Source organism: Culex quinquefasciatus, chromosome 2 (genome assembly GCF_015732765.1).
Source record: "Culex quinquefasciatus strain JHB chromosome 2, VPISU_Cqui_1.0_pri_paternal, whole genome shotgun sequence".
In the NCBI taxonomy this organism is placed as follows: Eukaryota; Metazoa; Arthropoda; class Insecta; order Diptera; family Culicidae; genus Culex; species Culex quinquefasciatus.
Window position 1 is genome coordinate 38,266,741 of NC_051862.1, and position 14,991 is coordinate 38,281,731.

At 36.6% G+C, this 14,991-nt stretch overlaps 1 protein-coding gene across 1 annotated transcript in view; it reads left to right on the forward strand.

The window, feature by feature from the left end:
• Positions 1 to 1,364: 1,364 nt before the first annotated feature.
• Positions 1,365 to 14,991, forward strand: part of LOC6037804 (retinal-specific phospholipid-transporting ATPase ABCA4) — a 31,516-nt gene continuing 17,889 nt past the window's right edge. Inside the window, 1 exon segment of the mRNA XM_038258405.1 lies at positions 1,365 to 1,700. The gene's annotated coding sequence lies outside the window, so the exon portion shown is untranslated.

Here is a 14,991-nt window from a genome sequence, read left to right on the forward strand (position 1 = left end):
AAAGAAAGAAAATGCAACAAAAAGTTCTTTAAAATATTCTAATGAAAAAAATACAAAAATCGTTGAAGTTTAAAAACCGACAGTGTCTCATTGATGACTACCCTACCCTACAGTAAAAATAAACTAAGATTTAAACATTTGTATCCATAAGTCTTCCAAAGAGTTTAGAAAGATAACAATTCGCAAATTTCAAAAAAAAAATTAAGGTGAAGTAATTCAATTAAAAAGCGAATAAAGATTCATTCAAGTATCATTTATTTATCATTAATCAGTTGACGATCGTTGACACCATTAGATAGCAGGTAATCTGGCAGAGGTGAGATTATTCGTTAGCAGATTTTTTTCTATAGAAATACTAATAATTTATACACGGGTTAAGACACGAATGCGATTACAATGGTAAAGTGTCTTTAATAAAACTAATAATAATACACGGGTTTTTGTTTGTCAACTTGACGTTTTTGAATACGAAACGAACTTGCTAGGAGCAGCAGTATCATAACTTTTAAAGGGCTGGAAAATTGTATAGTAAAAAATAAGGGCACTGGCACTACCTACATGCTCAACCAATCTAGTTTTTTTTTCAAACGCCTCAACGCAACTACGCTTCTAAACGACTCATTCTAGGCTATCATCCAAGGTTCTAGACGTACTAAAAATGGGATATAATAGGCGTTCATATTTACATGCAAATGGTTTACGTTGTTGAACTCTGACTGGGCAAGATATCTCAACCCTGCCCGACAACGACAACGCAATGTCAAGACCGTGATGTATCTTCCAAGTGCACCTGATGTGAACAGATCCAAAATTAACCCACCTCATGCGTGATTGCAATAAAGTTGGCAATTTTCACTAATAACAGTGTGCGGATACGTTGATGGAAGGGATGATACCGGCCATTACAAGTTTACCCTAGCATGTAACATCCAGCGTAACGATCATCACTGCCGTTGCGAACGCAACACGAGTTCCCTAGACCAGCGTAGTTCACGAAATAGAATAAAAACTGAAAAAAGTGAAAAAATAAAGAGGAAGCAAAACCTGCTCCGTCACACCCCGTCCAGAGCAGCGCCGACGACGTCCAGAAAAGCTCGCGCGAGTTTCGCAACTTCACTGGATTTAAACGGCTCCCGTCTTCCCGGCATTAGGTCAATCCGCTGAACGCGGAAGTGAGTATCGACAGCTTGGAGTGGTTGAGTCTTCTTCAATTCGGCGATATCGGGCGAACCTGGGGGCGGCAAACAACGCCAAACAACGAACGGGAGGGGAATTTCGCGCCATCACCATGCCTGAACTCGACGAACACTACAGGCTTGACTGCTTGGGACGAGGAGACTTTATAAATACTGCACAAGGTAGAACCCGCGAGAACAGTCCGTAGGACGCCTTGCACGCGGTTGGTTCCAGACACTCGGGTCCAGGTGAAGATCTCGTTTGGCGCGACGTGTGCGTGAGTGGAAACCACCCCGGCCGTGTTGTGCAACAAATCGGCCGGAGACATTGCCCGCAAAGACTGCAGTTCCAGTCTGGCACCGCCGCCGTGAAGAGATCACCACTGGGCTGGTGTGTCGTTGCAATAGAAAGGAAAAGTTACGAGAACCAGTTTTTCCAAGTGGCCGCAACACAAAAACAACAACATAAGGTGGATGAGGCAATCTCACCGAGACTGCTGGCTGAGCTAACTCGGCTTGCTACAGGTTAGTTTACGCAGAAAGAGAGGGAGAAACTACCGAAAGCTTAAACGCCGCCACCGCGAAGAAAAAGTGAGAGTGGAGGTCGTGGAAAGTGAATTAGCAGAGACCTGCAAGAGAGTGAGAGAAATTACTACGAAATCGCGCCTGATCGCGTGGTGAGAGTGAGAAAAAGATTCGTGAGCGCGAAAATTGTGTTGGTCGAAACGCGTGTACATTAGCGTGGTTCACGTTTCTATGAAAAAGACAAAAGTTGTTATTTTGTCTTGCATCAACCGGAATTTCGTTCTTTTATGTCCCCAGAAGCACTCCTGAAAATTTGAGCCCATTTGGTAAGGTCTAGGAGCTCCAGTTTTAATTTGAAATTTATATGGGATTTTGATTTATTTTCCATGGGAAACTATCTTTTTACATTGTATTAGGATTTTTATAAATCGATGAAATGGCTTGATTCTTATAGTAGGAGATAGGTTTTGAACTGGGAACAACTTTGTAGAACATACCAACATGCTAGGAAGTGACCCTTTAAAGATACAGATACTTTTAGATGGTGGCTTTTGAAGGGGCTTTACTTCAAAAGCCACCATCTAAAAGTATCTGTATCTTTAAAGGGTCACTTCCTAGCGTGTTGGTATGTTCTACAAAGTTGTTCCCAGTTCAAACCTATCTCCTACTATAAGAATCAAGTCATTTCATCGATTTATAAAAAAATCTAATACAATGTAAAAGATAGTTTCCCATGGAAAATAAATCAAAATCCCATATAAATTTCAAATTAAAACTGGAGCTCCTAGACCTTACCAAATGGCCTCAAATTTTCAGGAGTGCTTCTGGGGACATAAAAGAACGAAATTCCGGTTGATGCAAGACAAAATAACAACTTTTGTCTTTTTCATAGAAACGTGAACCACGCTAGTGTACATGGAGCTATTTTTAAAAACCCAAACCACCAAATCACGAAAATTTCACAGTGTTGATTGGTGCAATCGCGATCAGTGATGAATACTGCGAAGGCAAGACAAAACCATTATCGATTAGTGAGAGGAATTGACAGGGAGGGATACACGTGAGTGAGCTGATAATAGATGATCGGCGATTTGATGGAGATCGGTTGCAAATGACTGGGTGCAGGTTTGCAGGCACTGATGATGATAGCTGTAACTGCTGCTGCTTTGTCCGATGAGCAACGTGACGACCTGTCGATACCGGTTTGAGCGGGGAATTTATGACAGAAAAGTTTGGTTTAGAATTCAGAACTTAGAACTTTTCATTAATGCGTCAGTCTATTTTTTCGAATGTTGTGGTTAGAGTTTCTCTTCCCAGTCCAATCTTAAATATTCGTAGCCTTTTCATCCGATGTTTTGATTGTCCGCAGGTTTAAAAAAATGGAAAAATCATCGGAATTCGGTACATTGATTGAACATAAAGTGCCATGCGTCTCCAGCAAAATGTACTGGATTCTCATTTCGATGGAGAAGTTCGTTGGATATACGGTAATCCGTTATTTTGCCTTCCTCACTGAGGTAAGGCTAAAATCCTGTTCTACACATGAACTTTTCACATATAGCTCGTAAACCCACCTTCACGTAAACCTATCGAATCGAAAACTGAACGAATGTCTGTTTGTAGGTGTGTATGTGTGTTACCAAAGTTGTCACTTTATTTTCTCAGCACTGGCTTAACCGATTTAGACCAAACCAAACGCATTTGACTCAGTTTAGGGTCCCAAAAATTCGATAAGTAGTTCAAAAGTTATGTAAACGTTTGTGTTTTAAATATCCGGAGTCTATTCACGCCAGGTTACACATGACGCCATTTTGGATCTTTCCGGTGCCAATATTTAGAGAATAATTTGTGCTATTTAGTGCTCCAAGGGCAGATTGAGTGCTTTTCAAATTTTCATACAAACTCCCATACAAAATATTGACACTCACGCCTAGTTACACATGCCACCATTTTGGATTTTTTTGGGGCAATTTAGATGCTTTTGGGTTAAAATTTAGAGCAAAAAAAGTGCTATTTAGTGCGCCAAAGGCAGATTTAGTGCTCTTAAAATTTCCATACAAACTCCCGTACAAAATATTGACACTAACGCCAGGTTACACATGCTGCCATTTTGAATTTTTTTTGGGCCATTTTGGTAGTTTTTGGGTAAAAATTTAGAGAAAAAATTGTGCGATGCGATGCTTTTGTTTGCCTAACGCATTTTTGGTTGTTACTTTTTTGTATTCATCAAAAAATAACACTATGTTCAGCAAAGTTGTACGATTTGGTGTGTTCTACAAGTCCTTCATACACAACTTTGTCAAATTCCGTAACTGAAAAGCACTACAAACAAAAAATTTGCCGCGAACCAAAAATGAGCGTCGCGATGGTTGACATTACTGGTCTTCAGGGTGGTTCACGATTAGGCTGTTTTAAAAAATCTAATTTTTCAGGAATATTTTTGGGTTTTTTGTCTTCTAAAATGTTTTTGGACTTGCCAATTCAAGCAACTTTTTCGAAGACACAAAAAAAAAATATAATTTTTTATATGATCCAAAATATTATCAAAAATCGGTATTTTGACACTTTGGCTCAATTCTGACGGCAGAATTCAAAATCCATGGACTTTTCCATGAATTTCGTTAGGGTGGTCCCATACACAAATACACAAATTAGAAATTTTCAAGTAAAGATAATTTTCAAATGTTCGTTTTTTAGAGCTCTGAAAGTGCGTAGAACATTACTTTTCTCTAAAACTTAACCCTGAATTGCTACTTTCAAAAAAACTGTTTTTTTTTTAAGGTTTGCTCAGATGCTTTCTCTAAATTTGGTCGTAGAAGGCGTAGAATGCAAGATAAAATTTTGATGTCTTCTACAAAGTTGAACCGCTCTAATTTTCAATTAAGCCAACAGTTGCCCCTTCCCATTTGCAACAACTCTTCTGAAGAATTGAAATATTTTTTAACAATTTGTCCGATAAGGGGTGACACGGTTATTCTCCCACTTGATACATCATTTGACGTATTGTTCACAGGGTAAATAAAATGTGGATTTTGTAAAATGTCTTATTAAATTATTTTTCAAATCAAATTTACAACTCCCTTATCTGTGAATTTTCCCGAGCATTCCTAATATGTCAAACGAACCCAAAAACTGCTAGAATTAAATGATTATTCTTTTCACTGCACGTCAGAAATCATTAAATAAAAAATGAATATCATTTTCTTGTTGATCCAAACAATACAACGAACATGAAAAACCGCTGGAGTTTCCTCCCCCCTAACTGACTAGTAAACAAACCATTTCCCTCCGCGGCTTTTTGCCCGATTAGTCACGACCAATTACGTGCAATGCTACGCCTCTCGGATGATCTCGATTTTTACGCCGCTAGTCGCGATCACCGCGCGAAAGGGAAAATTACCGACCCGCGTCCACGTGGGGTGTTTTTCTGCAATTATCTCAGCACAGCTGAGCGATGCTGTAACACAATGGCGACGCTGCTGTGGTGGGGATTCTACGGAAAAGCATCCCCATGTGCGTCATGGAAATTGTAGCGGATCTCATCTGCATTTTATTAAGTATATTGTCTTCTAAGGTGATGTATTCTAATTGATTGCTTTCTCACGACTATTCTTGGAAAATTGGACAGAAAGTAAACCTTTGGATTAACCAGTGCACTGTAGTGTGTCATAAGGTTAAGCAAATTCATAATAATCAACAAGAAACAGGGTGTTCTACTGTCATTTTCTGTGATTTCCGTTAAAAATACAGTCGACTCTCTGGCTGTCGATCTTCTCGATATCAATAATTCTCCATCTATCAATGAATTCTTCAGTCCCTTCAATCTGCATACTTCGATTGGCTTTATTCCTCGATATTTTCTCTTGCTTGAAGGATCTCTTCCTCGACGGTCCCTTGGATTCTGTTTGCTTTAAAAATCTCTTCCGGTTGTCAATAATTTCAGTTTCTCATGGCTTGCATAGACATTTTTCTTGGCGAAACGAAGCTTTGAAGGGTGTTTGACATTAGTTTGTTTTTGTTTGATGGACGTTGCCATGATTCTCTCCCATAGCTGGGTATCAAGAAAACAATATTTTCAATCGAGTCTTCATTTTGCATCGTTCTGTAAACTGATGATTCTCTTCCTCGACGGTCCCTTGGATATTGACAACCAGAGAGTCAACTGTAATAAGGAACAGTGAATGCATAACAGAAAAAAAATCTTAAACTGAGTGAACCAATGTCAAACAATTGAAACTTGACACGCAATAGCAAGTGGAAAGATAAATCCATCGCGTAACGTTAACACACATAAATCATCCTCATTCCGCAGAGTTGAAAACTCGGTGCACGTTAAACTAAAAATATGCGGAATCGATCAGCTAGAGTTACCTGGCAGGGTTCAAATTAACTACCGGCAGAAACGACAGTCGCATATCAATGATGATTTCCATCGCTCAAACGCTCCTCTGCAGGCCGGTAGAGTTCAAAAAGCATCACAATGCGGACCAGGCCAAGCCTTCGAAAGTTAATATCTTCTGGGACCTACTTGTCACAAGTATGAGCAGACACCACCATATGATTGGTTACACCTTTAATGCTGTTTGTGCTGCTCAGGTGACACAATCCCGGCAATGATGCTATTACCAGTGTGGAGAAGAGGCCCCCTTATTGGCGATTGTGGTCACGTTCCGGATTGGGGCTTCGGAGTCGGTGATGGGTTTGCTTGATTTTTAATGTTTCTTGAACTGAATTAACCATTTTTTTACCTTGCAATGAGCATAACTTTCAATCTTTTGATTAATGTATTTATGTTATAATTAATCCTGCAGCAAATTAATTTTTAAAATAGTCATAACTGGTGTGAATCTTTGTTAACAAAAACATAAAATTTATATTTCAAAAATCTTTGTAAAACTTGATATTTTCAGCTCTCTTCGTGTTTATCCAACTCGGTAAAGCACGTTGAGCAAATTAAACACTTTACTTTTTTTCAACTTAAGAGCTTAAACTACTTTTCTAAACCTGATTGGTAGCATTGGTATAGAATAACATTTACAACGGCTTTGACAAAAGATCAGACATTTTCAATTACACTCAACCCCCGGTGGTTGGTCACTTTTTCGTTTGACACTTCTTTAGTTTGCACCCCGTTGGTTGGTCAAAGTCAAACTGAAAAGTGACGAACTAGCACTTTTCACACGGCGCTCACGCACACTGTCAAAACAAACGTTTGGTAGTGTGTGTAAACTCCGTGTAAAAGCGGTGTCAAACTAAAACGTGACCCCGTTCGTTTGACATCAGTTGGTGTCAAACCATCGGGGTTTAAGTGTAATGTAGATTGCCTTGAAAAACGTTTTCTTTAAAAAGACATTATCTACATAGAAAAAAATCATGGTAATATTACATCTGCACGGAGAAAAAAGCGTTCCGGAAATCCGGAAACAAAGGTGCATGTTTTTGCGTAAAATATTTGTTCATGTAATCGTGAACTCGTGCACGATTGTATGAACAAAAACTACGTTTTCATGAACAGAAGTGAAAAAAATCATGAACTAAAGTTCACGATTGTAAAAAAGCGTTGCGTTACGTTTTTAAACATAATAATTAAAGAAATACCGAATCGAAGAAGCCTGGAATATTTGATGATTGAAGACAATCTAAGTTACCGTTTAACAATTTGAGAAACGAAATACATTCTGGACTGAACATTCAAAACTGAACAGTCGCATTTCAAATACACTCTGCTAAATTTCATGGTGTTAAGTGTGAATATAATGACCGTAAATGGGTTGATTTAATTCTTTTTGGTCTATAAAAATAAAGGCTATCCCTAAGCCGCCGTCACAGTAAGTAACGGCTTCTTACCAAAATTATTAGTTAAAACTGCATTTTGCCCACTACGGCTGTTCGATATGCTTAAAACTTTTAAATAACATTTTTATTAGCTTCAAATCCTTTTTTCACATTTAAAAAGTGTTCTTTGAATCGTGAACACATTCCCACGTTGTTCCCTGAAATCGTGAACAGTGTTCATGATTTCGATAACAAGCTAAGCGCTATGCTGCTGGCGTTACGATTTTTTGTGAACACCTGTTCACGTATTGCTAATTGTTCATGGAAATTGTTCATGGTACGTTTTCGTACCGTGGAATATCACCTTGTTCCAGATTTCGTGGCACATTGTTCACGATTTTCGGAACGCTTTTTTCTCCGTGTGGTGAGGGGTACATCTTTTATGTCAGAAAAAATGTTATTTTACCTCTAAAAATGATTAGTTTTATCACTTTTCTGGTGTAATGTCACTTTTCAGTCCAAATTGAGGTAAATTTACATCATAAAGAGGTCCAACCTTTCAAATTTACACTTTTTTTACTGTGTACATTACATCATATTCACGCAATAGCACAATTCAGCTTTTAAATATGTCAAACTAAATTAATGTGAAAATTGCTTGGAAAATTATACAGTTAATCCAAAGGTATAATAATTTTTAAACACATAATATTTAAATGTCTGAACATCCATCACAAAGCATTTTTTTTTTTTGTAAATTTGGAAGATGTAATTTTGGAAGGTTGAATATAACCACGGACGAACGGACATGATACGGGGATTCAAAAAGTGAAGCAGGTTTTCATTTACTTCTTCTTGGCGAAAACCTGCGCAAGCGAGATCGCTTATGTCAAAATATTCGTGCGACGTGGTTTAAAACGTAAACAAAGCCAGCTCATGATGCAAATTCATGAGCACTTTTTGAAATGGTCATATGAATTTATATTAAAAATATCAATTCTATCAATTTTTCGACAATTTTAGTATCAATTTTAAATTACATAGAATCATAAAGACAAAATTAATGCGAAAAAAACTTTTTCTAGCATTATACTAATGCTAAATGTTGAAATTGATTATTGCATAAGACATTTTGAGAAATCATGCGTGATCGCGCATTGCTACCTCGACAACTTGAATATAGATGGTGCAAGTGATAGGGGAAATATGCCCATTTTAAGCCTAATAAGCGGTCGTGTTTGAATGATGCTGGATAATCTGTATTGTTCCTTGAAATTCACTAAAACCAAGTACACCAACGAGTAGAGCAACTTTTTGTGAACATTTCTGTTTATTTTCACTTTTATTAAAAGTTATACTGTTCCTTCTACAAGCATTTAACAAAAATATTTCAAAAATGCATTCTAATCAGTCGAGTGCATTGGGCCACCCCCATTTTTCTATTTTCAGCTTAGTTCTTTTTTTCTTCCAGCGCTCTTTTGGGTCTACTTAGTGCTGCCAAAATTGATGAAATTTTAAGCGAACACTCACGAAAAGTAGCATTCATAGCGAAAATTTCCTGGCAGCACTTGCTCACTCTAACAGGCGCTGCACCAGCATGTTGGTGGTGTTGGTGGCCACCCTTTGTTCTTTATTTGCCTTCGGTTCTCGCTCGGTTTACTTCAGCCTTCGATTGGAATGGGTATTCAAAATTGAAACGTCAAAAGACAGCGCGTTTGTTTTTTTGATGGTGCTTGCTAATTATTTACATGTTTCGGGATTATTTTTCAAGTGAGTGACTAAGCAATGGTCAAAAGAACATGTTGCCGGTAGTTGGAAGCAATTTTATTTCTTAAGCGCTTTGAAATCGTTAGCGCAAGTGAAAAGATATTGATGGCGACTTTCGTTAAGCAGTTAACCTCTGATCTTGCGTGGTGAAGTGTGTGCCACCAAAATGATGAGAAATGGTCTCGCAAAATAGAAATTATGATCAAAAGTGCATTAAATTTTGTTCTTTTTGGCCAGTAAATGGCATAAATTTGCGTGCTTACTCGAGGCGGTGCTGTTGCTGGTAAGTTTATTGCCTAAATAGTATTTTTGGAGCTTTAATCGAGTATCAAACTCTCCGTATGACGAAGATAGGTGTTTGATTAGAAAGGGTATATTTCCCCTAGTTTGCTTCTGAAATTTGAAGAAAATTTGTTCCTGGTGTCATGTCCGTTCGTCCGTGATATAACCTCTTTTATGATGTAATTTTACCTCAATTTAGACTGAAAAAGCGTCGGAACAAAAAAACAAGAAATCTGACTTGAATTATTTGTGACGATAAGTTATGGCATAGATTACACATAGATTATTCTGGAATTGCAGTTTACGCAACTTAAAGCTCTAGTTTGTTCTGGTTTCGCAACCGCAAGAGTTGTATAAAGTGTCATCAACTAATAACTTCTACTGGGAGGAGATTTCAAGCTCAATTTCAATTCGAAAATACGGAAATCTTCACACAGGTATGGTTGAACGCCTTCATTATACAGTCAGACTTAGAAAAAAAAGTTTGATCAGACTTTAAAAAAAGCCCTCTAAATGTGCCTCATCATGGTTCAAAGTTTCAAGCGCCATTCTAACCGGACAGAAAAAAAACCACATCAAACATCAAACAAGGTAAACAAACGAGGTACAAAAAACTAACTGACGATGTCAGCAACTTCTGATCAACCCTTGTGCAGTGAGCACATTTGATTGATCACATGGTGCACGGTAATTTCAAACACCACCAATTAGGAATGCAAAATTGTAGCATATTACAATTGCACGAACGGTGACTGTTAGGTCTCAATATCGGGCTTTTATTGGTGAGTTATGGTCAACGCCCGTGGTATTAATTTTACGCTTCGACAAACTAGAATGGATGTGCGCTTCGTGATTGTTTTGGATTGGGAAATTGCTGGAGCATTTCGATAATATTTTATGATTTCAACATGGTTATAGATTAGAACTAGTTAGCATTGAACTTGTGTAAACTATCAACTTGTCTAGTGACTCATCACGATTATCTAAAGAAACGATTACACAACTCGACATTTTTCAAGTCGACGTTAGTAAACGCTTTAATTTCGTCAAGGTATCATAGATTTGTGCTGTCTGAACAAAATCCAATCGACATCCTGAATTTTAGTGCATTTTTTGCGAAAAAATACAATTGAAAATTTCGGGTTTAAATGCTATGGAATCATCTTGATAAACCTTGCTCACACACGTTTATAGAGGTGTTAATTATGATGATTATAGCATTTATATCCGAAATTTACAAATATCATGAAATTTCACTCACTTCAAATTTTAATCACTTCATCCATGAAAACAGAACAATATATCGCAAATTATGTTTTCAAATAGCTGAAAATTCTTTCAGAACGTCGCTCATTAAAATCTTCTAATCACCCCCAAATAGACCGGCTCCAGAACACGCGCCGCTCCACCACCCAATTATCGTCAAGAAAAAATCTCCCCAGAGGTTACTTCTGCGTCGTTTTTCCACTCTTATTTTCAACAAGAAGCAACTTCAAGGTGTACTAGGGGAACTATACCCTTTCTCAGCCTATTTCTATTATCGGCCTATCAGCACTTTGATCATGAATTACAGCTGTCATAAAATGTTTTTGACTGTTCCAAAGTAATAAATAGCTCAAATAAAAGTGAGCAAGCAACTTTCTATTGTTGATACATCTTAAAATGTTGATTTAATAGCGGAAAACGGCAAAAGTGATGAGAATTGGTCGAACGGCTTAGAGTGATTAAAATGGGCATATTTCCCCTATTACGTACCAGTTTCGATAGCCTGACGCGTCAATTACTGGCTGTTGCTCATCGGCAGAACGTACGCGCTTTGTACCTGCAAGAAGTTTTGCGATTCTTTAGTGAAGAACTTTTCAAGATCATCGCCGTCTGCAGACGCGCCGTATCTAATGAAATGTCCGGTTTCGGAGTGACGCAAAACCGCTCCTCAGGGCTCCAATGTGAACGGACGGGCAGAAACCGGTTGCAAAATGTTTCCCAAATGTTTAATGGTCGCTTCTGGGTTTCCAGAACATTAAAAATTTGGGAATGAAGTTATTTTCGGTTTGGATTTGCAACCTTCGTGTTGGCGCGCACTTTGAAATGTTTCAGCCATCTGGACCATCCACTAACGTGGAATTTAATTCATTCAAATTATAGGTTGTACACACAGCCGTTGTCGTCTTCAAATTCCCTCGCCCGTCCGGGTGTGTAACCTTGAACTTTGTTTTTACTCGTTTTTAGCCGGTTTTGTAGAAGCTACCAGACTGCTGGAGACACTCCGGTGCGAAACCGGATCGGTGAGAGATTCTAGTTAGATGCTTTAAAATCAGATTCTTGGTGGAGATTCTACCGCCAAGTGCAATCTTCAGCATTTTTCCCCCACGAAATGACGCAAATTGATCTTTGGCATTTATATCGTTAAGAGCTGCGAGAGATTCAAAGAAGTCGATTACCAGTGGCCTTAGAGATGCTTACATAAAAAGCTCTTAATTATTCATCATCAAAGCTGGTTTTAATTCAAAAAGTTTGCTTCGATGTGTGGCTCACGATAACAAAGATGAGAGAATAAGATTCGGTGGATTTCTTTTAATCACACAGACCTTCAGATGAGACAAATTTAGGTAAATATTTGTCGCTATTTGTGGCACACTGAAAGATGTCTCCTGTTTGTTAAACACAGTCTCATCAGCAAAGTGAAACCAAAAAAAAATGATCAATCGCAGAAAATTCAAAGCATCTTTTTCTTATAGTCCACCTTAACAATGGAACTTAACATTTCAAAAGAATTAATTAAAAAAAAACAAACAAGCAGTGTATTCTTTCACTAAAAAAAGCTAAATAAAATAAAATTAAATGAAAATAAGAGTTTTTTCTGGCTTTAAAAAATGCATGACTTGATTTGAAATTATTTGTATTGAAATGAGAAAAAATCAATATTGTTTCATATTTTAATTGAACAGAAAGTTTAAGAGATATTAGTTGAAAACAGAGATATAATTAAGAAAAGCTCATTTCTCACAAAATTTTACCTTTGGGAAGCTGTATCTCAGCAATCTCAAATAAATCTGAAAGTGAAATTAGAGGAAAGCAAAAATTCAACATTTTAAACTGAAGATAATTTAACTTGAAAACGGTGCAACTCAATAAAAAAGATTGATTTGCAAAAACGGAGAGATTTTACTCATGTTAAAAGGTAAATCAAATAAGTAAAAAAAAAACATGATTTTAAATAAAGTTTAAAGTTTTTCGCTCATGATTAGTATTTTTCGTTTTGATCAAAGTTGGTTAAAAAAATCATTCATGATGAACTTTTTGATCGAAGCCCGTCTTAATGTGGGTTTTACGCCACATTTTCTTGAAAAAAATAAACAATTTAGTAAATTTTTCTCAAAAGTTCTACAGTTTTTGACAAAATTGAAAAAAGGAACAATAAGTAATCTAAAAAGATAGATTTCTGTTTTTTCAGACTAAAGAATTTTAAGATTAACAGTAAAGTAGTAAATGTTTTGTGATTTGGAATGGTTTTATTAGAACAACTTTATAACAAGTTTTTACCAGAAGTATGTTTTTTTTCTTTTTTAAGGCCATTGCAAATTTTATTTAAGGGGTTTCAAGCTAAATTTTCAAGGAACAAACTTGTAAAAATTATTGTAAACTATTTAGAATACATTTTATTACGTTTATTTTTGTATTTATAATCAAATGGCAGTTTTCTGACGAAACAGAAGAATCTCTGGCGAGTGTGCATGGACGAAGAAAAGAGAAGAAGTGATAGAAAGAGAATGCTCTTGCTGAAAATCACGAAATAAAAGAAGGGAGCACTCAAGCTATACTGCCCTTTTACGGCGATATGATGTATACGCCATTTTGGATATTTTCAATTTTATTGTACAGTCTGATAAAGAATCTTAAAAGATACCTCCTGACGAAAGAATTTTTCAAAAAACTGCTCTGGGGGCTATTTTATTAAGCAAACAAACAATGATGTATACGCCAATTTTACTCATCATGATGTATCATCATGATAATTGATAGAAGTCAAATTCAATACTATTTGAAAGTTGATTTGAGGTTTTTGGGACCAAATCAAGACTGGGCAATATTTTATTACATAATTTAGATTTAATTCTTGAGGGGACGTCCATTAGGCGTCATCCATAAAGTACGTCACGTTCTGAGGGAAGAGGGGGGTTTTGAGCAAGCGTGACATTGCGTGTTAAAAGCATAAGGAAATCGCGACAAAGGGGGGTGGAGTAAATTTTGGCTGATTTTAATGTGACGTACTTAATGGATGACACCTTATCCACATCCACGTAGATACTTTTTTGAAAATTCTAGACCTACCCACCTCCCATGCGGACAATTGTTCATGCAAAAAATGTGTTTATGGAGCGTAGACAATCGCTAAGGGAGCGTTCTTTTATTACGTACCGCAAACAGTTGGATTTTTAGACCCCCTCCCCTCATCGTAACAAAATTTCCATACAAATTTTAATTTTTTTGTACAGAGCGTAACACGGCTATAAAGCAGTTCTCTACGAAATCGATCTTTTTTTGAATTTTAATTTTCGTATTTTTTAATCCGGCTGAAACATTTTTGGTGCCTTCGGGGTGCCCAAAAAAGCCATTTTTCATCATTAGTTTGTCCATATAATTTTCCATACAAATTTGTAAGCTGTCCATACAAAAATGACGTATGAAAATTCAAAAATCTGTATCTTTTGAAGGAATATTTCGATCGATTTGGTGTCTTCGGCAAAGTTGTAGGTATAGATATATACTACACTGAAAAAAATGATACACGGTAAAACAAAATTTGGTGATTTTTCATTTAACTTTTTGTCACTAAAACTTGATTTGCAAAAAAAAACTATTTTTAATTTTTTTTTTATTTTTTGATATGTTTTAGAGGATATCAAATGCCAACTTTTCAGAAATTTCCTGGTTGTGCAAAAAATTATTGAACGAGTTATGAATTTTTGAATCAATACTGATTTTTTCAAAAAATCGAAAAATTGGTCGTAAAAATTTTTCAACTTAATTTTTCGATGTAAAATCAAATTTGCAATCAAAAAATACTTCAGTGAAATTTTGATAAAGTGCACCGTTTTCAAGTTAAATCCATTTTCAGGTGACTTTTTTGAAAATAGTCGCAGTTTTTCATTTTTTTAAATTAGTGCACATGTGTGCCCAATATTGAAAAAAATATTTTTGAAAAGCTGAGAATATTCTCTATATTTTGCTTCTTTGAACTTTGTTGATACGACCCTTAGTTGCTGAGATATTGCCATGCAGAGGTTTAAAACAGGAAAATTGATGTTTTTTTAAGTCTCACCCAAACAACACACCATTTTCTAATATCGATATCTCAGCAACTAATGGTCCGATTTACAATGTTAAAATATGAAACATTCGTGAAATTTTTCGATCTTTTCGAAAAAAACTAACTTAATCCACCTATGTGGTTGGAGCCTTCCTC